Source organism: Petromyzon marinus, chromosome 54 (assembly GCF_048934315.1).
Source record: "Petromyzon marinus isolate PM22_M1 ecotype Great Lakes invasive population chromosome 54, UKy_Petmar_22M1.pri1.0, whole genome shotgun sequence".
NCBI lineage: Eukaryota > Metazoa > Chordata > Hyperoartia > Petromyzontiformes > Petromyzontidae > Petromyzon > Petromyzon marinus.
In genome coordinates this window covers 6727561-6752080 of record NC_133720.1, presented here as the reverse complement: position 1 = coordinate 6752080, position 24520 = coordinate 6727561, and the positions used below count along the sequence as shown (strand labels likewise).

The following is a 24520-nucleotide window of genomic DNA, read 5'->3' as shown; positions in this document are numbered from 1 at the left end:
GACACGTACACCCTGACAGACACGCACACCAAGACACGTACACCCTGACAGACACGCACACTAAGACACGCACACCCTGACAGACACGCACACTAAGACACGTACACTCTGACAGACACGCAGACTAAGACATGTACACCCTGACAGACACATACACCCTGACAGACACGCACACAGACACGTACACCCTGGCAGACACGCACACCAAGACACGTACACCCTGACAAACACGTACACCCTGACAGACACCCACACGAAGAGACGTACACCCTGACAGACACGCACACAAAGACACGGACACCCTGACAGACACGCACACAAAGACACGAACACCCTGACAGACACGCACACAAATATACGTACACCCTGGCAGACACGCACACGAAGACACGTACACCCTGACAGACACGCACACAAAGACACGAACACCCTGACAGGCACACGGGGTGGGGGGGGGGTGGACGGAGTCATCGTCACCGGTCGAGGTGGCCGGCGCTTGGAGCCCGATGCGTCCCGCACGCGCGCGGACAAATGACATTTAAGCTATAGAAGAAAAACAAAAATACTCAATTATATAATCTTGAATTTTGATTTCAAGCTTTCGTGACTGCAAGGATCCATACTGTTTTGTTCTTTCGGTAAAGTCGCGTAGGTAGAAAAATAAAATGAAAGCAACTCAATTACATCACGACGTTTCGGAGCCAAAGCAAGCTTCCTTCATCAGATCTAAACATCACAGCAAATTACTGTACTATCCCTAAAGTAATTCCTATTCCTACAGTAATTCCTATCCCTACAGCAATTCCTATTCCTACAGTAATTCCTATTCCTACAGTAATTTTGCTGTGCTGTTTACATCTGATGAAGGAAGCTTGCTTTGGCTCCGAAACGTCGCGATTTAATTGAGTTGCTTTCATTTTTGTTTTATTTTAAGTAACATTTTGTATCAATCTTTTTTTTAGCCTACGTGACTTTACCGGGAGAAAAAAACCAAGTCGTGTAAATCATCTTGATCTGAAGCTTTCGTGACTGATGACCGACGCTTGTGTGACTTCACCGAAAGAACCAGAGAGCATCGATTATATAACGCGACATTATATCGCGTGCACTCGTTTAACGGGGAAAAAATATATATACACGCGATGAAAAACATTAAAATCGCGTTATATAATTCATAAGGATCGCTGGATTGGCCACTTAACGCGACACACCTGCGTGCATTCGAAGCCTCATTAATCACATCCCATCCCTCCAACCACAGACATTTAAATATTAGCTAATTAATTCGCTAATTGCGTTGTGGGTGCAGAGGGGGGCTTGGAAGAGGGAGCTGGGGGGGGGGCTCACGTCGATAACGAGGACAAAGACAAATCAACCCACGTGACAATCAGTGACAACGTCCACTGATTGTGATGATAAACAGTTCTACTGTCTGTGGTAGTCTACAGCTGCGTGGTGGTCTACAGCTGTGTGGTGGTCTACAGCTGTGTGGTGGTCTACAGATGTGTGGTAGTCTACAGCTGTGTGGTAGTCTACAGCTGTGTGGTGGTCTACAGCTGTGGTGGTCTACAGCTGTGTGGTAGTCTATAGCTGTGTTGTGGTCTACAGCTGTGTGGTGGTCTACAGCTGTGTGGTGGTCTACAGCTGTGTGGTGGTCTACAGATGTGTGGTGGTCTACAGCTGTGTGGTGGTCTACAGCTGTGTGGTAGTCTACAGCTGTGTGGTAGTCTATAGCTGTGTGGTGGTCTACAGATGTGGTAGTCTATAGCTGTGTGGTGGTCTACAGATGTGTGGTAGTCTACAGCTGTGTGGTGGTCTACAGCTGTGTGGTGGTCTACAGATGTGTGGTAGTCTACAGCTGTGTGGTGGTCTACAGCTGTGTGGTGGTCTACAGCTGTGTGGTGGTCTACAGCTGCGTGGTGGTCTATAGCTGTGTGGTGGTCTACAGCTGTGTGGTGGTCTACAGCTGTGTGGTGGTCTACAGCTGTGGTAGTCTACAGCTGTGTGGTAGTCTACAGCTGTGTGGTGGTCTACAGCTGTGTGGTGGTCTACAGCTGTGTGGTAGTCTACAGCTGTGTGGTGGTCTACAGCTGTGTGGTGGTCTACAGCTGCGTGGTGGTCTACAGCTGTGTGGTGGTCTACAGCTGTGTGGTGGTCTACAGCTGTGTGGTGGTCTACAGCTGTGTTGTGGTCTACAGCTGTGTGGTGGTCTACAGCTGCGTGGTGGTCTACAGCTGTGTGGTGGTCTACAGCTGTGTGGTGGTCTACAGCTGTGTGGTGGTCTACAGATGTGGTGGTCTACAGCTGTGTGGTGGTCTACAGCTGTGTGGTGGTCTACAGCTGTGTGGTGGTCTACTGTCTGTGGTAGTCTACAGCTGTGGTAGTCTACAGCTGTGTGGTGGTCTACAGATGTGGTGGTCTACAGCTGTGGTAGTCTACAGCTGTGTGGTAGTCTACAGCTGTGTGGTAGTCTACAGCTGTGTGGTGGTCTACAGCTGTGTGGTAGTCTACAGCTCTGTGGTAGTCTACAGCTGTGTGGTGGTCTACAGCTGTGTGGTGGTCTACAGCTGTGTGGTGGTCTACAGCTGTGTGGTGGTCTACAGCTGTGTGGTAGTCTACAGCTGTGTGGTGGTCTACAGCTCTGTGGTAGTCTACAGCTGTGTGGTAGTCTATAGCTGTGTGGTAGTCTCCAGCTGTGTGGTGGTCTATGGCTGTGTGGTGGTCTACAGCTGTGGTAGTCTACAGCTGTGTGGTGGTCTACAGCTGTGTGGTGGTCTATAGCTGTGTGGTGGTCTACAGCTGTGGTGGTCTACAGCTGCGTGGTGGTCTACAGCTGCGTGGTAGTCTACAGCTCTGTGGTGGTCTACAGCTGTGTGGTGGTCTACAGCTGCGTGGTGGTCTACAGATGTGGTGGTCTACAGCTGCGTGGTGGTCTACAGCTGTGTGGTGGTCTACAGCTGTGTGGTAGTCTACAGCTGTGTGGTAGTCTACAGCTGTGGTAGTCTACAGCTGTGTGGTGGTCTACAGCTGTGTGGTGGTCTACAGCTGTGTGGTGGTTTACAGCTGTGGTGGTCTACAGCTGTGTGGTGGTCTATAGCTGCGTGGTGGTCTACAGCTGTGTGGTGGTCTACAGCTGCGTGGTGGTCTACAGCTGTGGTAGTCTACAGCTGTGTGGTGGTCTACAGCTGTGTGGTGGTCTACAGCTGTGGTAGTCTACAGCTCTGTGGTGGTCTACAGCTGTGTGGTGGTCTACTGTCTGTGGTAGTCTACAGCTGTGGTAGTCTACAGCTGTGTGGTGGTCTACAGATGTGGTGGTCTACAGCTGTGGTAGTCTACAGCTGTGTGGTAGTCTACAGCTGTGTGGTAGTCTACAGCTGTGTGGTGGTCTACAGCTGTGTGGTAGTCTACAGCTCTGTGGTAGTCTACAGCTGTGTGGTGGTCTACAGCTGTGTGGTGGTCTACAGCTGTGTGGTGGTCTACAGCTGTGTGGTGGTCTACAGCTGTGTGGTAGTCTACAGCTGTGTGGTGGTCTACAGCTCTGTGGTAGTCTACAGCTGTGTGGTAGTCTATAGCTGTGTGGTAGTCTCCAGCTGTGTGGTGGTCTATGGCTGTGTGGTGGTCTACAGCTGTGGTAGTCTACAGCTGTGTGGTGGTCTACAGCTGTGTGGTGGTCTATAGCTGTGTGGTGGTCTACAGCTGTGGTGGTCTACAGCTGCGTGGTGGTCTACAGCTGCGTGGTAGTCTACAGCTCTGTGGTGGTCTACAGCTGTGTGGTGGTCTACAGCTGCGTGGTGGTCTACAGATGTGGTGGTCTACAGCTGCGTGGTGGTCTACAGCTGTGTGGTGGTCTACAGCTGTGTGGTGGTCTACAGCTGTGTGGTAGTCTACAGCTGTGTGGTAGTCTACAGCTGTGGTAGTCTACAGCTGTGTGGTGGTCTACAGCTGTGTGGTGGTCTACAGCTGTGTGGTGGTTTACAGCTGTGGTGGTCTACAGCTGTGTGGTGGTCTATAGCTGCGTGGTGGTCTACAGCTGTGTGGTGGTCTACAGCTGCGTGGTGGTCTACAGCTGTGGTAGTCTACAGCTGTGTGGTGGTCTACAGCTGTGTGGTGGTCTACAGCTGTGGTAGTCTACAGCTCTGTGGTGGTCTACAGCTGTGTGGTGGTCTACAGCTGTGTTGTGGTCTACAGATGTGGTGGTCTACAGCTGCGTGGTGGTCTACAGCTCTGTGGTAGTCTACAGCTGTGTGGTGGTCTACAGATGTGTGGTGGTCTACAGATGTGGTAGTCTACAGCTGTGTGGTAGTCTACAGCTGTGTGGTGGTCTACAGCTCTGTGGTGGTCTACAGCTGTGTGGTGGTCTATAGCTGTGTGGTGGTCTACAGCTGTGTGGTGGTCTACAGCTGTGTGGTGGTCTACAGCTGTGTGGTAGTCTACAGCTGTGTGGTGGTCTACAGCTGTGTGGTGGTCTACAGCTGTGTGGTGGTCTACAGATGTGGTGGTCTACAGCTGCGTGGTGGTCTACAGCTCTGTGGTAGTCTATAGCTGTGTGATGGTCTACAGCTGTGTGGTGGTCTACAGCTGCGTGATGGTCTACAGCTGTGTGTTAGTCTACAGCTGTGTGGTAGTCTACAGCTGTGTGTTAGTCTACAGCTGTGTGGTGGTCTACAGATGTGTGGTGGTCTACAGATGTGGTAGTCTACAGCTGTGTGGTAGTCTACAGCTGTGTGGTAGTCTACAGCTGTGTGGTGGTCTACAGCTCTGTGGTGGTCTACAGCTGTGTGGTGGTCTATAGCTGTGTGGTGGTCTACAGCTGTGTGGTGGTCTACAGCTGTGTGGTGGTCTACAGCTGTGTGGTGGTCTACAGCTGCGTGATGGTCTACAGCTGTGTGTTAGTCTACAGCTGTGTGGTAGTCTACAGCTGTGTGTTAGTCTACAGCTGTGTGGTGGTCTACAGATGTGTGGTGGTCTACAGATGTGGTAGTCTACAGCTGTGTGGTAGTCTACAGCTGTGTGGTAGTCTACAGCTGTGTGGTGGTCTACAGCTCTGTGGTGGTCTATAGCTGTGTGGTGGTCTACAGCTGTGTGGTGGTCTACAGCTGTGTGGTGGTCTACAGCTGTGTGGTAGTCTACAGCTGTGTGGTGGTCTACAGCTGTGTGGTGGTCTACAGCTGTGTGGTGGTCTACAGATGTGGTGGTCTACAGCTGTGTGGTGGTCTACAGCTCTGTGGTAGTCTACAGCTGTGTGGTAGTCTATAGCTGTGTGGTGGTCTACAGCTGTGTGGTGGTCTACAGCTGCGTGGTGGTCTACAGCTCTGTGGTGGTCTACAGCTGTGTGGTGGTCTACAGCTGCGTGGTAGTGATGTGGTACAGGGGGACGTGGAGCTGAGTGGACTTGCCGATGACTGGCACCAGCGGTGTCAAGATCGGCCTCTGTGGAGAAGGCTCGTGAAGGACGCTGCTACTGGGCAGTTGGAGGCAGTCGCCCTCCAATAATAACGGAGGGCGGAGGAGCTACTCTCACAACAACGAGCGGAGCGCCGGGTGGCTAAAGCACAGCAAGTTGGCACAGTAGGGGACACAGGTGGTGCATCAGCCAGTCATCTCAGTCGACCCGTGGCACTTGGTTCTGCCCCCGTGACCTCCTGCCAGCGGGCGTTCGACACTTCACGTGACCTCAAGGTGCACATAGCCTGGCACAGGCGTCGTGGTGTCACGTCTCTCGCACCGTGCGTGACCAACCGTGCCAATCGGAGGTGTCGGCGTGACAATAAACGGAGTCAAGGCCGTAGCCATGGGGTCAACATTGGGGGGGACCAAATCTTCCAGGGGGTCTGGGGGTCCCCCCCCCCCCCCAAGAAAAAAATCTAAATTTGAAAATGAATTTCTTGGCTAAAATATAAAAATAAATTAACTAACACATAGGATGGACTTTTTATTCATGCTTCACAACAATGTCTAATAGTTCTAGATTTGAAGTTTTCGTGACAGCAATGATCCATACTCTTTGGTTCTTTCGGTAAAGTCACGTAGGTAAAAATGCAAGAAAGTTAAAATAAAACAGATTTCGTTTTGATTTAAAGCTTTAGTGACTGCAGTGATTAATATTCTTGGTTCTTTCGGTAAAGTCACGTTGATGTTTCTTGCCGTTGGTTTTCACACCTGATGATGACTGTTTGTGTTACAGTCGAAACGTCGTGAGAATTTTATAGTTTTATATATAGTTTATTGTTTCCCTTCAACGTGACTTTACCGAAAGAACCAAGAATACAGATTTAGTTGTTTCAATTTTTGTTTTATTTGAACTTCATTTTATTTATATTTTTACCTACGTGACTTTACCGAAAGAACCAAAAGTAATGTCTAATAGTGTAATGTCTTACATTGCTCTGTTTTTTCTTTTTTTTTTACCATTTCTTGTTTCATTGTATGTAATGGTAGAGATTAGGGATTCATAAAGTACAACCATAACCACAATCATATAAACATACAACTTTTATAGCAATATATTGGGGGGGGGGGCATTTTGAGCATATTACGGCCTTGAACGGCACACACAAAATCAAGGATGTTTGTTGTTGTTGTTGCTGTTTTAAGATTGCAGGAGTCATCTTTGAAACATTCGTTCAAATATGCGTTGTCGTCTCAATCCGTGCAGGGCTTCTTGGTCGACTTTACTGTTGAACGGATTGGAGGTGCCCACCACCCCCCTCTCCACAGGAGGAAGAAGAAGACTAAGAAGAAGAAGGCAGAGCATCGATATTCACGGGGAGTTGGAACAGATGGAGACTGGTCCACGATTTGCCGTACCACCTTGTCCCGGCTAGCCGGGGTGGAAGGAAATGTTTGACAATCGTCTTCGTGTGATCCACAAACCCTCGCCATCGCAGCCAACACGGGCCAAAAAAACAAGAGCAGTTCTAAAGAATTGATCCGTAATTAGAAGGTGGTTTGTTTTTTTCTGGCAAAAGTGGTAGGGCCTTTCGCGAATACAGTGAAACCTTGGATTGCGAGCATAATGCGTTCCTGGAAACGTGCTCGTAATCCAAAGCACTCGTATATCAAAAACGAATTTCCACCATAAGAAATCATGGAAACTCAAGATGATTCGTTCCACAGCACAGAAATACTGTATTCATATAAAAAATGATGAATACAAAATACCTTTTTATTTTTTTATTATTTAAATTTAATATAAAGTAATAAAAATTATTAATTACATGTAATCGTGACTGGTGTGAGGGAGACGAGAGAGAGGAGGAGGGTTATTGTATAGGACGACTTTCACTTGCAGTACAGTTCGTAAAGAACAGTCACTACACTTGGACACAATAAAAACATGCTTTACGCACACACACGTGGTCACAACACTTTACTATAGTAAACAGTATACACGTGGTCACAACACTATAGTACTGTAGTAAACAGTATATACGTGGTCACAACACTATAGTAAACAGTATTCACGTGGTCACAACACTATAGTAAACAGTATACACGTGGTCACAACACTATACAGTCCTGTAGTAAACAGTATACACGTGGTCACAACACTATAGTACTATAGTAAACAGTATACACGTGGTCACAACACTATAGTAAACAGTATACACGTGGTCACAACACTATAGTAAACAGTATACACGTGGTCACAACACTATTGTAAACAGTATACACGTGGTCACAACAAACAGTATACACGTGGTCACAAAACTATAGTACTGTAGTAAACAGTATACACGTGGTCACAACACTATAGTACTATAACTATAGTAAACAGTATACACGTGGTCACAACACTATAGCACTGTAGTAAACAGTACACACGTGGTCACAACACTATAGTACTGTAGTAAACAGTATACACGTGGTGACAACACTATAGTACTGTAGTAAACAGTAAACACGTGGTCACAACACTATAGTACTGTAGTAAACAGTACACACGTGGTCACAACACTATACTGTAGTAAACAGTACACACGTGGTCACAACACTATACAGTACTGTAGTAAACAGTATACACGTGGTCACAACACTATAGTACTGTAGTGAACAGTATACACGTGGTCACAACACTATAGTACTGTAGTAAACAGTATACACGTGGTCACAACACTGTAGTAAACAGTATACACGTGGTCACAACACTATAGTACTGTAGTAAACAGTATACACGTGGTCACAACACTATAGTACTGTAGTAAACAGTACACACGTGGTCACAACACTATAGTACTGTAGTAAACAGTACTGTAGTAAACAGTATACACGTGGTCACAACACTATAGTACTGTAGTAAACAGTATACACGTGGTCACAACACTATAGTACTGTAGTAAACAGTATACACGTGGTCACAACACTATAGTACTATAGTAAACAGTAAACACGTGGTCACAACACTATAGTACTGTAGTAAACAGTATACACGTGGTCACAATACTATAGTACTATAGTAAACAGTATACACGTGGTCACAACACTATAGTACTATAGTAAACAGTATACACGTGGTCACAACACTATAGTACTGTAGTAAACAGTATACACGTGGTCACAACACTATAGTACTGTAGTAAACAGTATACACGTGGTCACAACACTATAGTACTGTAGTAAACAGTATACACGTGGTCACAACACTATAGTACTATAGTAAACAGTATACGCTCGCACGGATGTTGACGATACGCGTGAGGCACACCGACTGAGACCGAGCATGGAAGATGATTACCCACAATCCCGCAGCGAGAGAGAGAGAGAAGAACCATTGGCTCAGTTGTGATCACGTGACGCTAGGTAGACAAAGCGATTACCCACAATCCCGCAGCGGGAGAGAGACAGAAGTACCATTGGCTCAGTTGTGATCACGTGACGCTCGGCAGACAAAGTGTATCTATACACGTACTGCTCGTATTGCAAGACATCGCTCGTTTATCAAGTTATTATTTATTAAATAAATTTGCTCGTCTTGCAAAACACTCGCAGACCAAGTTACTCGCAATCCAAGGTTTCACTGTATATAAATGCGTCGTTTAACCTGCCACCGCCACCCGGCACAGCCAATTAGTAAGGTGAGTCGCGTAAACAGAACGTGCCAATCAATTCTGGCTGTCGCCTGATGAAGCTGGTCGTAATTACTGGCGAAACGTCGTACTCCGATTGTAAAATGTTGCGGCTTGGCTCTCCAACACACCTGTGTGCTGTACTAGTACACTACGCTATACACTACACTATACACTACACTACTATACACTACACTACGATACACTACACTACTATACACTACACTATACACTACATGCTAGTGCTGTACTAGTACACTACGCTATACACTACACTATACACTACACTACTATACACTACACTACGATACACTACACTATACACTACATGCTAGTGCTGTACTAGTACACTACGCTATACACTACTATACACTACTATACACTACTATACACTACACTATACACTACAATGACTACATGCTAGCGCTGTACTAGTACACTACGCTATACACTACACTATACACTACACTACGATACACTACACTACTATACAATACACTACATGCTAGTGCTGTACTGGTGACGAATTGGCACGTTCTGTTTACGTGAAAGGCTACTGCGTGTTAAACTAAAGAAGTGTGTTTCTAACCCAAGTGCACAGTACGCTTACTAATATCGGAAGGAAGAGAACGTTCCAGACGGCCGCAGAAGCAGCGGGGAGCTGTGCACTTGGGTTTGAACACACACTTCTTTAGTTTAACACGGAGTAGACTTTCGGCGACCAATATTATCCATTGCACAGGTTTTTTTTTCTTGGTTAGATCGCGTAAATATATAAATGTGTCGTTAAACCCGCCACCACCCAACACGGCAGTTCGCGCGGGTACGCCGCAGTTCGTGGTTGCACGCGACTGGTTGCACGCGACTGGTTGCACGCAACCTGGGTCGACCGAGCGACCTGGGTTGCACGCGACTGGTTGCACGCGACTGGTTGCACGCGACTGGTTGCACGCGACTTCGCGTCGCCCCCGAAACTCATCTCGAGCCCGCGTCTGCGCCCACTGCCGTCGTCCCCTCCATTCTTCACGAAGTCGTGGCGAGAATTTCCGGCCATTAACTCTAATTGCCGTTCATAATCGGCGCGTCGTTGGCATAATCCGCGGATGACTAATTCACCGTGTTTATATTTTTGTTTTGTTTATTTTACATCTTTTTTTTGCCGATCCTTTTTGCGAAAAATGTCTTTCTAATGTTTGCTGCGGATAGCCGTGATGGTGGGGGTGGGGCGGTTGGAGAGGGAATATCTCCGAGACCCACTCCTCCCCTGAGTATGAATTCCATTGCTCCTTTCGTGCGATCTCCATCCTTCGATCGTTCATTCCTCCGCCCGTGTTGACGACTCGGTTCTACCAGACACGACGGACTGTCCCGTCACAACCACCACCACCACCACCCTGTTCAACGACCACCACCACCACTCTCTTCAACCACCACGCCGTTAACCACCACTACTGTTCATCCGCCACCACTACCACCACCACCACGCTGTTTATCCAACTCCACCGCACTGTTCATCCACCACCACTCCGTTCAACTACCACCCCACTGAAGGTCACCATTAATCGCTCACCCACTCATCCATCCACCCATTCACCCACTCATCCATCCACCCACTCATCCATCCACCCACTCACCCACTCATCCATCCACCCACTCTCCCACTCACCCACTCATCCATCCACCCACTCATCCATCCACCCATTCACCCATCCACCCACTCACCCACTCACCCATCCACCCACTCACCCACTCATCCATCCACCCATCCACCCACTCATCCATCCACCCACTCACCCACTCATCCATCCACCCACTCTCCCACTCACTCACCCACTCACCCATCCACCCACTCATCTATCCACCCACTCTCCAACTCACCCATCCACCCACTCACCCATCCATCCATCCACCCACTCACCCATCCACCCACCCACCCACTCACCCACTCACTCACCCACTCACCCACACACTCACTCACCCATCCACCCACTGACCCATCCACCCACTCACTCACCCACTCACCCATCCACCCACTCATCTATCCACCCACTCTCCCACTCACCCATCCACCCACTCACCCATCCATCCACCCACTCACCCATCCACCCACCCACCCACTCACCCATCCACTCACCCACTCACTCACCCACTCACCCACTCACCCATCCACCCATCCACCCACTCACCCACACACCCACTCACCCATCCACTCACCCACTCACTCACCCATCCACTCACCCACTCACTCACCCACTCACCCACACACCCATCTACTCACCCACTCACCCACCCACTCACCACCATGCAGCGCACAGTCCCCTTCTCTCTCCCCTTCTCTCTCGCGCTTCTCCATTGTTGAACTCACCCCGCCATCGTCGCGGTGGTCACCACCACGACGATGGCGCCTCTCGAGTCCTCACAAGGACCTTGCTCAATCCCCGGCACGTGTTGTCCACCATTACCAGTGACGTCACCAGCGTGGGGCGGGGTCAGGGGGGAACCACGCCCCCCCCTTCACCCCCCCTCCACCCCGGCGTCATGAGTTGGGGAGCCCCCTTTGACAACCCACCACGAGATATGTTGACAACAACAGTGTCAAAGAACAACAACGACAACAACACCTGTGTCAAACGCCGTTTGAAGTTCTATTTTTATGGAAATGCTTAATGATGCGATTAGGCAAGTGGAGGGGCGCTTGTACGCACGTGCGTGTTGAACTTCTTTCGCACCGTACGTAGCCAACCGTGCTAATCGGAGGTGCAGTGTTGAGTCTATGGACATTGTTAGTCTATGAGCAGTGCCAGTCTACGCGTAGCGTTAGTGTATGGGCAGTGTGCATCTTCTTGGTTCTTTCGGTAAAGTCACGTAGAATGGAAATGAAATAATAAATAATAAAAATCTCACGACGTTTCGGCCACAACACAAGTGGCCTTCTTCAGGTGAAGAAACAGGTCTATCCAGAAGACGGAGCTTAAATGAACGCTGTCACGCAAGGGCCGAGTCTTTTTATAGCTTTTCTTAATATATAGAAGTTCAACATGCAGTGTGCATGTTGAACTTCTTTCGCACCGTACGTCGCCAACCGTGCTAATCGATTAACACGTCTAGCCTAGGTGCGAGCGTGCGAGACGAATCGAATATTGGGACCACCCCCCCCCCCCCCCCCACCTTAACCGATTTCCGCACCCGCTGAGCTGATAATGTCATTACCACGCCACTGAACGTTGCCAATTACACCTCTGACAGTGCTGGTTGTGGCTGGCCGCTTGTTGATATGGGCCTGTGCCTAGCTCCTGCACGAGTATTACAGAATGTGTAATTGGCTTTTGATCACGCATCTCGAGTCGTGTGTGCGATGGTGCAGCGGTTAGCGCTACGCTGCGCTAGGAACCCGGGGTCGATTCCCGCTCACGGCCAACACCGGTGACGATTATTTGAACCGGTCCTGGGCCTCCCCTAGGTCGACTCGGCCTCAAATGAGTACCTGGTGCGGTGCGTGAACATCGCCACTGCGGAGACATAGGCGGTCGGGCGTGGTGCTGGCCACACACCCCCTCGTGTACCGTGCCGGCCTTCATAGGTGCTCGCTAACAGCACTTGCCCCTACAGTCTGTTAAGGCTATACGGAGGATCTTTGTCTTTGTATCTATTGGCACCTTGGGATTGTGAGCGCTTCGATAGCTCCCGTCAGTTTACAAACTCAATTTAACTCTGCCAGTTTTTGGTTTTGTTTTTACAATCCGCGCACTGTAACGGATTAAAAAAAGATAGAGGTGCAGCCAGGAAATTACGCTGATCGTGCCACTGCTAGCAGAAGTGGCCTGCCATAGAAGGAGCGTTCAGATGAACTCTGAACTAAACTCTACTCTTTGGTGTATTCGGTAAAGTCACGTGGGTAGAAAATTAATGGATCAGGTGAGAAGACGGTCGCTTGTGTTGCGATCGAACCGTCGTGATCTATTAATTTTCTACCCACGTGACTTTACCGAAAGAACCAAAGAGTATGGATTCCTGCAGTCACGAAAGCTTCAAATCAAGATTTCAACTAGACTCTTTTTTTTGTTGTCAAGATTTCAACTTATCAAGATTTCAACTAAACTCTTTTTTTTTATCAAGATTTCAACTTATCAAGATTTCAACTAAACTCTTTTTTTGATCAAGATTTCAACTTAGCAAGATTTCAACTAAACTCTTTTTTTTATTTGACCAGGTAAGGCCCACTGAGCCACGTGGCTCTTTTGTCTGAATCGACTTGGCCGTCACACACGATAGCTCAACGAAGTGGCCGACCATCATCATCACGTGGACATTTATAGCAGTCGCTAAATACATTTGAGCGCGCGATGTTGATTCTCAAAATGGAGGGGAAATCGGAGGACCCGGAGAAAAAAAATCCGTTCGGCAACTGGGAGAGAAAGAGAGAGACACTCACAAACTCCAAATGCGTTAGGGTTGGGATCGAACCTACGACCTCCTCCTGAGCGCCACGGTGGCTTTGAGACGTTAACTACCTCGCCTGGTATGCAGGAGGTCGTGGGTTCGATCCCGACCCTAATTATGCCTGCTGCTGCTGTATATTTGGAGCTTGCATGTCTCTCTCATCATCATCACGGTGGCTTAGGAGATGTTAACTACCTCGCCTGGTATGCAGGAGGTCGTGGGTTCGATCCTGACCCTAATTATGCCTGCTGCTGTATGTTTGGAGCTTGCATGTCTCTCTCATCATCATCACGGTGGCTTAGGAGATGTTGACTACCTCGCCTGGTGTGCAGGAGGTCGTGGGTTCGATCCCGACCCTGATTATGCCTGCTGCTGCTGTATATTTGGAGTTTGCAGTGTCTCTCTCATCATCATCACGGTGGCTTAGATGTTAACTACCTCGGCTGGTATGCAGGAGGTCGTGGGTTCGATCCCGACCCTGATTATGCCTGCTGCTGCTGTATATTTGGAGCTTGCAGTGTCTCTCTCTCATCATCATCACGGTGGCTTAGGAGATGTTAACTACCTCGCCTGGTATGCAGGAGGTCGTGGGTTCGATCCCGACCCTGATTATGCCTGCTGCTGCTGTATATTTGGAGCTTGCAGTGTCTTTCTCTCATCATCATCACGGTGGCTTAGGAGATGTTAACTACCTCGCCTGGAATGCAGGAGGTCGTGGGTTCGATCCCGACCCTGATTATGCCTGCTGCTGCTGTATATTTGGAGCTTGCAGTGTCTTTCTCTCATCATCATCACGGTGGCTTAGGAGATGTTAACTACCTCGCGTGGTATGCAGGAGGTCGTGAGTTCGATCTCGACCCTGATTATGCCTGCTGCTGTATATTTGGAGCTTGCAGTGTCTTTCTCTCATCATCATCACGGTGGCTTAGGAGATGTTAACTACCTCGCCTGGTATGCAGGAGGTCGTGGGTTCGATCTCGACCCTGATTATGCCTGCTGCTGTATATTTGGAGCTTGCAGTGTCTCTCTCTCATCATCATCACGGTGGCTTAGGAGATGTTAACTACCTCGCCTGGTATTCAGGAGGTCGTGGGTTCGATCTCGACCCTGATTATGCCTGCTGCTGCTGTATATTTGGAGCTTGCAGTGTCTCTCTCTCCCCGTGGTCGCGTGGATTTTTCTGCGGGTCTTCCGGGTTTTCCCTTCCCCCATTTAGAATCAACATCACGCGCTCAAGAGTATTTTGCTACTGCTATAAATGTCCACGTGATGATGATCGGCCACTTCGTTGAGCCATCATTTGCGATGGCCAGGTGGCTTCTGAAAAAGTGCCACGTCGCTCAGTGGGGCCTCACCTGGTGAAATAAATAAATAAATTAGGCTAAAGTTTATAGTTTTTTTTTTAGGCGAGCTAGTTGACACCTCGTCACCACGGGGCCCCATGGACAAGGTTCCCCTTCTCTTTGGTTCCTTCGGTAAAGTCACGTAGCTATAAAATAAAATACATTTCGATCCCGACCCTATATATATATAAAAAAATACATTTTCTACCTACCACGTGGATTCCTGCAGTCACGGAAGCTTCAGATCGAGGTCCCCTTCGACTCGACGGTGTTTGGTGGCCTCTACTCTGTCACGCTTGCCACGTTGTCCCACAGGACCGGGTTGCAGATGCGTCACCGCCGGCTCGCAGCTTGCACAAATGTCAAGGTACGCTTTTTGGTGTTTTTTTTTTGAGGTTTGTCAAGCTATCAAGAAAACACCAAAACATCGTCGCGCGTAGGGATTTAAACGCGTTGCAGGGGATCGCTCGCTGTGGCGTGCGGTTCACAAAGCCAACGTCGGCTCGAGCCTCCCGTAAATCACGTGACTTGTGTGTGCCCCCCCCCCCCCCCCACTTAAAACCCCGCCCCCTGTGAAAACAGACGCTGCACCTCTGCTCAAGCTCGCTTCCGCGCGCTCCTCCGTTCTCTCTCCGTCTTCCCTCCCCTCTCGTAATCATCATCATCATCATCATCACGAACTCATCCACAAGATCTTTGTCGGGTCATTATTTTTACCCCCCCACCCCACCCCTCCTCCCATCTCCTCCTCTTCCTGCCTGGCGCTGCTTTCTTCCTGCATCTCATCTCGAGCCCAGTGCCCTCCCTTTGTCCCCCTTGGAAGCTTCCGCCTCGGCATCGCCGTAACCCTGTATTCGGTCATGTCGCCCCGTTGCACAACTGACTCCGCGCGCTCCGCTTCCCGTCGTGTGCCGCGGGTACTCAGATTACTTTGCCCTCGTTCTTCTCATTTCACTTCTAAACACGGGCACTTAAACCGGATCAGTGTGCGCGCGCGAAGCAGAGATGCGCGTGGAGAGAGAGGGAGAGACGCACGCGGAGAGAGAGGGAGAGACGCACGCGGAGAGAGAGACGCACGTGGAGAGAGAGGGAGAGACGCACGTGGAGAGAGAGGGAGAGACGCACGCGGAGAGAGAGGGAGAGACGCACGTGGAGAGAGAGAGGGAGAGACGCACGTGGAGAGAGAGAGGGAGAGACGCACGTGGAGAGAGAGGGAGAGACGCACGCGGAGAGAGAGGGAGAGACGCACGTGGAGAGAGAGGGAGAGACGCACGCGGAGAGAGAGGAAGAGACGCACGTGGAGAGAGAGATGGAGAGACGCACGCGGAGAGAGAGGGAGAGACGCACGTGGAGAGAGAGGGAGAGACGCACGTGGAGAGAGAGGGAGAGACGCACGTGGAGAGAGAGGGAGAGACGCACGTGGAGAGAGAGAGGGAGAGACGCACGTGGAGAGAGAGAGGGAGAGACGCACGCGGAGAGAGAGGGAGAGACGCACGTGGAGAGAGAGGGAGAGGCGCACGCGGAGAGAGAGAGGGAGAGGCGCACGCGGAGAGAGAGGGAGAGGCGCACGCGGAGAGAGAGGGAGAGACGCACGCAGTCGCACCGAGCGACGGGAAGAGGAGCACCATTGGCCCAACGGTTGGGCCATGTGCTTAGAACTCGATTAGCCCAACGTCGGCTCAACGTTGGCTCAACAACGTTGGTCAGACGTTGGTTCAACAACGTTGGTCAAACGTTGGCTCAACGTTGGGATGTGGGTGGAACCGTTTGGGAGCCAACGTTGGCCCAACGTTGCCCCCCAGCATTCTATATTTAACCGGGTTGGAGTGATTTTGGAAAATTTTACTTGATAACTAAAATAAGAGGCAACGTAGTAATGTCCCCTCTGAGACGAATATTGTCTTTTTTTAAGAACACTATGTCCATATATACTGTGTAGTGTTTGTTTATACAGTGCAGTAATACCCCGAGTTACATCTCCCCCTTTAACGTCGTTTTGCAAGTACGTCGCCACTGTATTATATCAACACCGCTACCGCTACCTTGACCTGCGTCGCCTCAACCCCCACACGCTCACGACGCTGACTGTAGCGTCGTCCGTTCCTCTCTCGCTGTCTGTCGCCTCTCAGCCTTCACCACCACCACCACCCACTACTACCACCACCACCCACCACTACCACCACCACCCACCACTACTACCACCACCACCTACCACTCACCACTACCACCACTACTACCACCACCCACCACTACTACCACCACCACCACCCACCACCACCCACCACTACTACCACCATCACTACCACCACTACTACCACCACCACTACTACCACCACCACCCACTACTACCACCACCACCACTACTACCACCACTACCACCACTACTACCACCACCCACCACTATTACCACCACCACCTACCACTACCACTCACCACTACTACCACCATCACTACCACCACTACTACCACCACCACCCACCACTACTACCACCCACCCACTATTACTACCATCACCACCTACCACTACCACTCACCACTACTACCACCATCACTACCACCACTACTACCACCACCACTACCACCACCACCCACCACTACTACCACCACCACCCACCACTACTACTACCACCACCACCCACCACTACTACCACCACCACCACTACTACCACTACCACCCACCACTACTACTACCACCACCACCCACCACTACTACCACCACCACCACCCACTACTACCACCGCCCACCACTACTACCACCCACCACTACTACCACCACCACCACCCACTACTACCACCCACCACTACTACCACCACTACTACCACCACCACTACTACCACCACCACCACTACTACCACCACCACCCACCACTACTACCACCACTACCACCCACCCATCACCACCCACCACTACTACCACCACTACCACCCACCCACCACCACCCACTACTACTACCCCTGTTAAATGGCTTCGATGATTGACGTCGTTTCGACATTCATCATCGTCGCACCTTTCAGGAACGCATCCCCGACGTACACCTTGGTACACTAACCCCCCCCCCCCACGCACTGACCAGCGTGGTGAAGTATGGTCGAGCAATCCCCCATGACCGACACAGCGTGGGGAGGGAGGCTTTCGTCCCGCAATAGTTCGTACCCCCGATTAGCACGGATAGCTACGTACGGTGCGAAAGAAGTTCAACATACACGCAACTTTGACGTCGTTTCGCAAGCAGTTGTCACTGTATTATGATGATGCTGCTGATAAAAGCACGGAGCTCCACTGAGTGAGACCACACAGAGAGGAGCACGTGGGTCAGAGAACGCACGCTGGTGATTAATGCCATCATCATATCGATCTCCATTCATCAGTAGATAAACCATGATGATGATGATGATGCTGATCAAAGCACGGAGTTCCACTGCGAGAGGAGCACGTGGATCAGAGCGGGCTTGGCCCGGACACGACTAAGGTCGATTGCTCTGGAACACAGAAACACCAAATAGGAATAGCGAGAGGGGCGTGCGATGATTTGAATCGCCTCCGATGAGCGCGGTGGGCTATGTGCGGTGTGAAAGAAGTTCACACAACTACTGTTCAGCGAGAGGAGATGGAGAGAGGAAGTCTAACGGTAGTATATTCGACTATTTGTTTTTAATTTTACCACGTAAGGCCCCACTGAGATGCCGCGTGGCTAATTTTTGTTTTTCAGAAGCGACCTGGCCATCACGAATGATGGCTCACACGAAGTGGCGTGTCGGCGTCGTCATCGTCGTCATCGTCATCATCATCGTCGTCGTCATCATCATCGTCGTCGTCGTCATCGTCGTCATCATCGTCATCGTCGCGTGGAGAAATGTAGAGCAGCGGCCAAACACTCTGAACGCGTGGCGTTCATTGTCAATGTGGAGGCGAAAATCTGAGGCCCCGCAGAGAAAATCCACGCGACCACGGGGAAAGAGAAACCCACGGCCTCCTGTATACCAGGCGAGGTAGTTAACATCCCCTAGGGCATCGTGGCGAACATGTTGTTTGTCGGTGTGCTGGGTGGGTGCCCCCTTGCATTCGCGTTGTAGGCGGCGACTTCGGGGGGGTCTGCTCCTGGTGGTGCTGGTGGTGTGCTATGTGGGCAGAGAGGGGCGGGGCTGGGTGGTGGGCGGGGGGGGCTGTGAGTTGAGCAATCTCTCTCTCAAGGGTCCCTGCTCAGCTCGTTCTCTGCAATCTTCATAATTTGTTTTTGTGTGGTTTGTTTTCGTCCTCATCGTCGTCGCTGCTGCTGCTGTGCTCACGGAGCGCCACGGATCTCCCCGTGTTCAATATGCGGGTAACCTTCGCTTAACGGCGTCATCATCATCATCATCTCACGTAGAACTACTTTCGCAACGTACGTAGCCAGCCGCTGTCATCGGAGGTGCGGGAGAGAAAAAAAATCCGTGCAACAAATCAAACAGGCGTCAACTTCCTCCATCCAGCAGTGGATAGACCGTGGCTGATGCTGATGATGCTGCTGATGGTGATGATGATGGTGGTGATGTTGATGATGGTGATGATGATGGTGGTGGTGAAGATGGTAATGATGATGATGGTGGTGATGTTGATGGTGATGATGATGGTGGTGGTGATAATGATGGTGATGATGATAGTGATGATGGTGATGATGATGGTGATGATGATGATGGTGATGATGGTGATGATAATGATGATAGTGATGATGGTGATGATGTTTGTGATGATGGTGGTGATGTTGATTGTGATGATGATGGTGGTGATGATGATGATGATGATAGTGGTGATGTTGATGGTGATGATGGTGGTGATTATGGTGATGATGATAATGATGGTGGTGATGATGTTTGTGATGATGATGATGGTGGTGATGATGATGGTGGTGGTGGTGATGATGGTGGTGATGATGGTGATGATGATGGTGATGATGATGGTGGTGATGATGATGGTGGTGATGATAATGATGGTGGTGGTGATGATGATGGTGGTGATGATGATGATGATAGTGATGATGGTGATGATTATAGTGATGATGGTGATGATGATAGTGATGATGGTGATAGTGATGATGGTGATGATGATGATGGTGGTGGTGGTGATGATGGTGGTGATGGTGGTAATGATAGTGATGATGGTGATGATGATAGTGATGATGATGGTGATGATAGTGGTGATGATGATGATGATAGTGGTGATGATGGTGGTAATGATGGTGATGATAGTGGTGGTGATGATGATGGTGATGATGATAGTGGTGATGATGATGGTGGTGATGATGGTGATGATGATGATGGTGGTGGTCGTGATGATGATGATGGTGGTGGTGGTGATGATGATGATGATGGTGGTGGTGATGATGGTGGTGGTGATGATGATGGTGGTGGTGATGATGATGGTGGTGATGATGATAGTGATGATGGTGGTGATAATGATAGTGATGATGATGGTGGTGATGATGATGATGGTGGTGGTGATGATGATGGTGGTGATGATGATAGTGATGATGATAGTGATGATGGTGATGGTGGTGATGATGATGATGGTGGTGATGATGATGATAGTGGTGATGATGATGATAGTGGTGATGTTGATGGTGATGATGGTGGTGATGATGATGATGATGTTTGTGATGATGATGATGGTGGTGGTGATGATGATGGTGATGATGATGATGGTGGTGATGATGGTGGTGATGATGGTGGTGGTGGTGGTGATGATAGTGATAATGATGATAGTGATGATGGTGGTGATGATGATAGTGATGATGGTGATGATGGTGATGATGGTGATGATAGTGATGATAGTGATGATGGTGAGGATAGTGGTGATGATAGTGATGATGGTGATGATGATGGTGGTGATGATGATGGTGGTGATGATGATGATGGTGATGATGATGGTGGTGGTGATGATGGTGGTGATGATGATAGTGATGATGATAGTAATGATGGTGATGGTGGTGATGATGATGGTGGTGATGATGATAGTGGTGATGATGATAGTGGTGATGTTGATGGTGATGATGGTGGTGATGACGGTGATGATGATGATGGTGGTGATGATGTTTGTGATGATGATGGTGGTGATGATGGTGGTGATTATGGTGGTGATGATGGTGGTCGTGATGATGATAGTGATGATGATAGTGATGATGGTGGTGATGATGATAGTGATGATGGTGATGATGGTGACGATGATAGTGATGATAGTGATGATGGTGGTGATGGTGATGATGATGGTGGTGATGGTGCTGATGATGATACGACTGCAACTCGTCTCGCGCCGCTCCGCACCAACACGGCCGCGAAGTTCATGACTCGTGGTCACGCGCCCTTGAAAACTCCCCCACCCCCACTAGCCCCCACCCCCCACTACCGCCCACCCCACCCACCCTCACCCTCTCCACCCCCCACTAGCCCCCACTCTTCACTAGCGTCCCCCCCCCCCCACCACTTGAGCAATTAAGCGCTGATTGATGGATGAGCTGGGCGGAGTGGAAGGGGCGATGGGGAGAGCTGTTGGTCAAGGTCGGGCGAGACCCCCGTGGCTGGCCGTGTTTTACTGTGTGCCTGTGTGTGTGTGCCTGTGTGTCTGTGTGTGCCTGTGTGTGTGTGTGCCTGTGTGTGTGTGTGTGGCTGCGTGTGTGCCTGTGTGTGTGGCTGTGTGTGCCTGTGTGTCTGTGTGTGTGTGTGCCTGTGTGTGTGTCTGTCTGTGTGTGCCTGTGTGTCTGTGTGTATCTGTGTGTCTGTGTGTGTGTGTCTGTGTGTGTGGCTGTGTGTGCCTGTTTGTGTGTGGCTGTGTGTGCCTGTGTGTGTGTGGCTGTGTGTGCCTGTGTGTGTGTGGCTGTGTGTCTCTGTGTGGCTGTATGTGTGTGTCTGTATGTGTGCCTGTGTGTGTGGCTGTATGTGTGAGTGTGTGGCTGTGTGTGTGTCCGTGTGTGTGTAGCTGTGTGTGTGTGTCTGTGCCCAGCCACCGCATGCCGAAACAGCGTTTGTTCGGCCGGATCGAGGGGGCTAAACGGGCGCGGCACGGGCTCAAGAAGAGATGGAGTGATGTGGTACAGGAGGACGTGGAGTTGAGTGGACTTGCCGATGACTGGTACCAGCGGTGTCAAGATCGGCTTCTGTGGAGGAGGCTCGTGAAGGACGCTACTGGGCAGTTGGAGGCAGTCGCCCTCCAACAACAACGGAGGGCGGAGGAGCGACGCTCACAACAACGAGCGGAGCGCCGGGTGGCTAAAGCACAGCAGGTTGGCACTGTAGGGGGCACAGGTGGTGAATCAGCCACTCATCTCAGTCAGTCGACCCGTGGCACCTGGGATTGCCCCGTGACCTCCTGCCAGCGGGCGTTCGACACTTCACGTGGCCTCAAGGTGCACATGGCCTGGCACAAGCGTCGTAGTGACGTCACCGCCACTTAGTGGCGAATGGCGGTTGTTGTGTGAGTGTGTGCGAGTGTGTGTGTTTGTGTGGCAATGTGGCTCGGTGTGTGTGTTACTGTTTGTGGGGAGCGGTGGTGCAGCGGTTAGCGCGCTGCACTACGAACCTGACGACCCGGGTTCGATTTCCGCTCACGGCCAACGCCAGTGACAATTATCTGAACGGGTCCTGGGCCTCCCCTACGTCGACTCAGCCTCAACATGAGTACCTGGTGCGGTGCGTAAACATCGCCACTGGGGAGACAAAGGCGGCTGGGCGTGGTGTTGGCCACCCACCCCCTCATGTGCCGTGCCGGCCTTCGTAGGTGCTCGCTCACAACACTTGCCCCAACAGTCTGTTCAGGCTACACGGGGAATCTTTGTGTAACTGTGCGTAACTATGTGTGTCTGTGTGTAACTGTGCGTAACTGTGTGTGTCTGTGTGTGGCTGTGTGTGGGAGGGCGAATGTCGTGGTCAGCACGCTGCGTTACGAACCCCACGTTTCGGTCCTGGGCCTCCCCTAGGTCGACTCAGCCTCAAATGAGTACCTGGCGCTGTGTAAACATCGCCACTAGGGGAGACAAAGGCGGCCGGGCGTGGGGCTGGCCACCCACCCCCCTCGTGTATCGTTCTGACAGCACTTTCCCCAAAAATCTGTTCAACCTATATGTGAGATCTTTGTGTTTGTGTGTGTGTATGGTTGGGTGTTTAGTGTGTCATTGTGTGTGTGTGTGGTTGGGTGTATAGTGTGTCATTGTGTGTGTGTGTGGTTAGGTGTATAGTGTGTTATTGTGTGTGTGGTTGGGTGTATAGTGCGTCATTGTGTGTGTGTGGTTGGGTGTATAGTGGGTGTCATTGTGTGTGTGTGGTTGGGTGTATAGTGTGTCATTGTGTGTGTGTGGTTGGGTGTATAGTGTGTCAGTGTGTGTGTGTGGTTGGGTGTATAGTGTGTCATTGTGAGTGTGTGTGATTGGGTGTATAGTGTGTCATTGTGTGTGTGTGGTTGGGTGTATAGTGTGTCCTTGTGTGTGTGTGTGTGTTTGGGTGTATAGTGTGTCATTGTGTGTGTGGTTGGGTGTATAGTGTGTCATTCTGAGTGTGTGTGATTGGGTGTATAGTGTGTCATTGTGTGTGTGTGGTTGGGTGTATAGTGTGTCATTGTGTGTGTGTGTGGTTAGGTGTATAGTGTGTCATTGTGTGTGTGGTTGGGTGTATAGTGTGTCATTGTGTGTGTGTGGTTGGGTGTATAGTGGGTGTCATTGTGTGTGTGTGTGGTTGGGTGTATAGTGTGTCATTGTGTGTGTGTGGTTGGGTGTATAGTGTGTGTGTGTGTGGTTGGGTGTATAGTGTGTCATTGTGAGTGTGTGTGGTTGCGTGTATAGTGTGTCATTGTGTGTGTGTGGTTGCATGTATAGTGTGTCCTTGTGTGTGTGGTTGGGTGTATAGTGTGTCATTGTGTGTGTGTGGTTGGGTGTATAGTGTGTCATTGTGTGTGTGTGTGGTTGGGTGTATAGTGTGTCATTGTGTGTGTGGTTGGGTGTATAGTGTGTCATTGTGTGTGTGTGTGTGGTTAGGTGTATAGTGTGTCATTGTGTGTGTGGTTGGGTGTATAGTGTGTCATTGTGTGTGTGTGGTTGGGTGTATAGTGTGTCATTGTGTGTGTGTGTGGTTGGGTGTATAGTGTGTCATTGTGTGTGTGTGTAGTTGGGTGTATAGTGTGTCATTGTGTGTGTGTGGTTGGGTGTATAGTGGGTGTCATTGTGTGTGTGTGGTTGGGTGTATAGTGTGTCATTGTGTGTGTGTGGTTGGGTGTATAGTGTGCCAGTGTGTGTGTGTGGTTGGGTGTATAGTGTGTCATTGTGTGTGTGTGGTTGGGTGTATAGTGTGTCATTGCGTGTGTGTGTGGTTGGGTGTATAGTGGGTGTCATTGTGTGTGTGTGGTTAGGTGTATAGTGTGTCATTGTGTGTGTGTGGTTGGGTGTATAGTGTGTCCTTGTGTGTGTGTGTGTGGTTGGGTGTATAGTGTGTCATTTTGTGTGTGGTTGGGTGTATAGTGTGTCATTGTGTGTGTGTGTGTGGTTGGGTGTATAGTGTGTAATTGTGTGTGTGTGGTTGGATGTATAGTGTGTCATTGTGTGTGTGTGGTTGGATGTATAGTGTGTCATTGTGTGTGTGTGTGTGGTTGGGTGTATAGTGTGTCATTGTGTGTGTGTGGTTGGGTGTATAGTGTGTCATTGTGTGTGTGTGTGG

At 50.0% G+C, this 24520-nt stretch overlaps 1 protein-coding gene across 3 annotated transcripts in view; it reads right to left on the bottom strand.

Annotated features, from left to right (window-relative positions):
• Nucleotides 1-24520, bottom strand: part of LOC116954274 (forkhead box protein F1-like) — a 74475-nt gene that overhangs the window by 9756 nt on the left and 40199 nt on the right. The gene's annotated exons all lie outside the window — the stretch shown is intronic.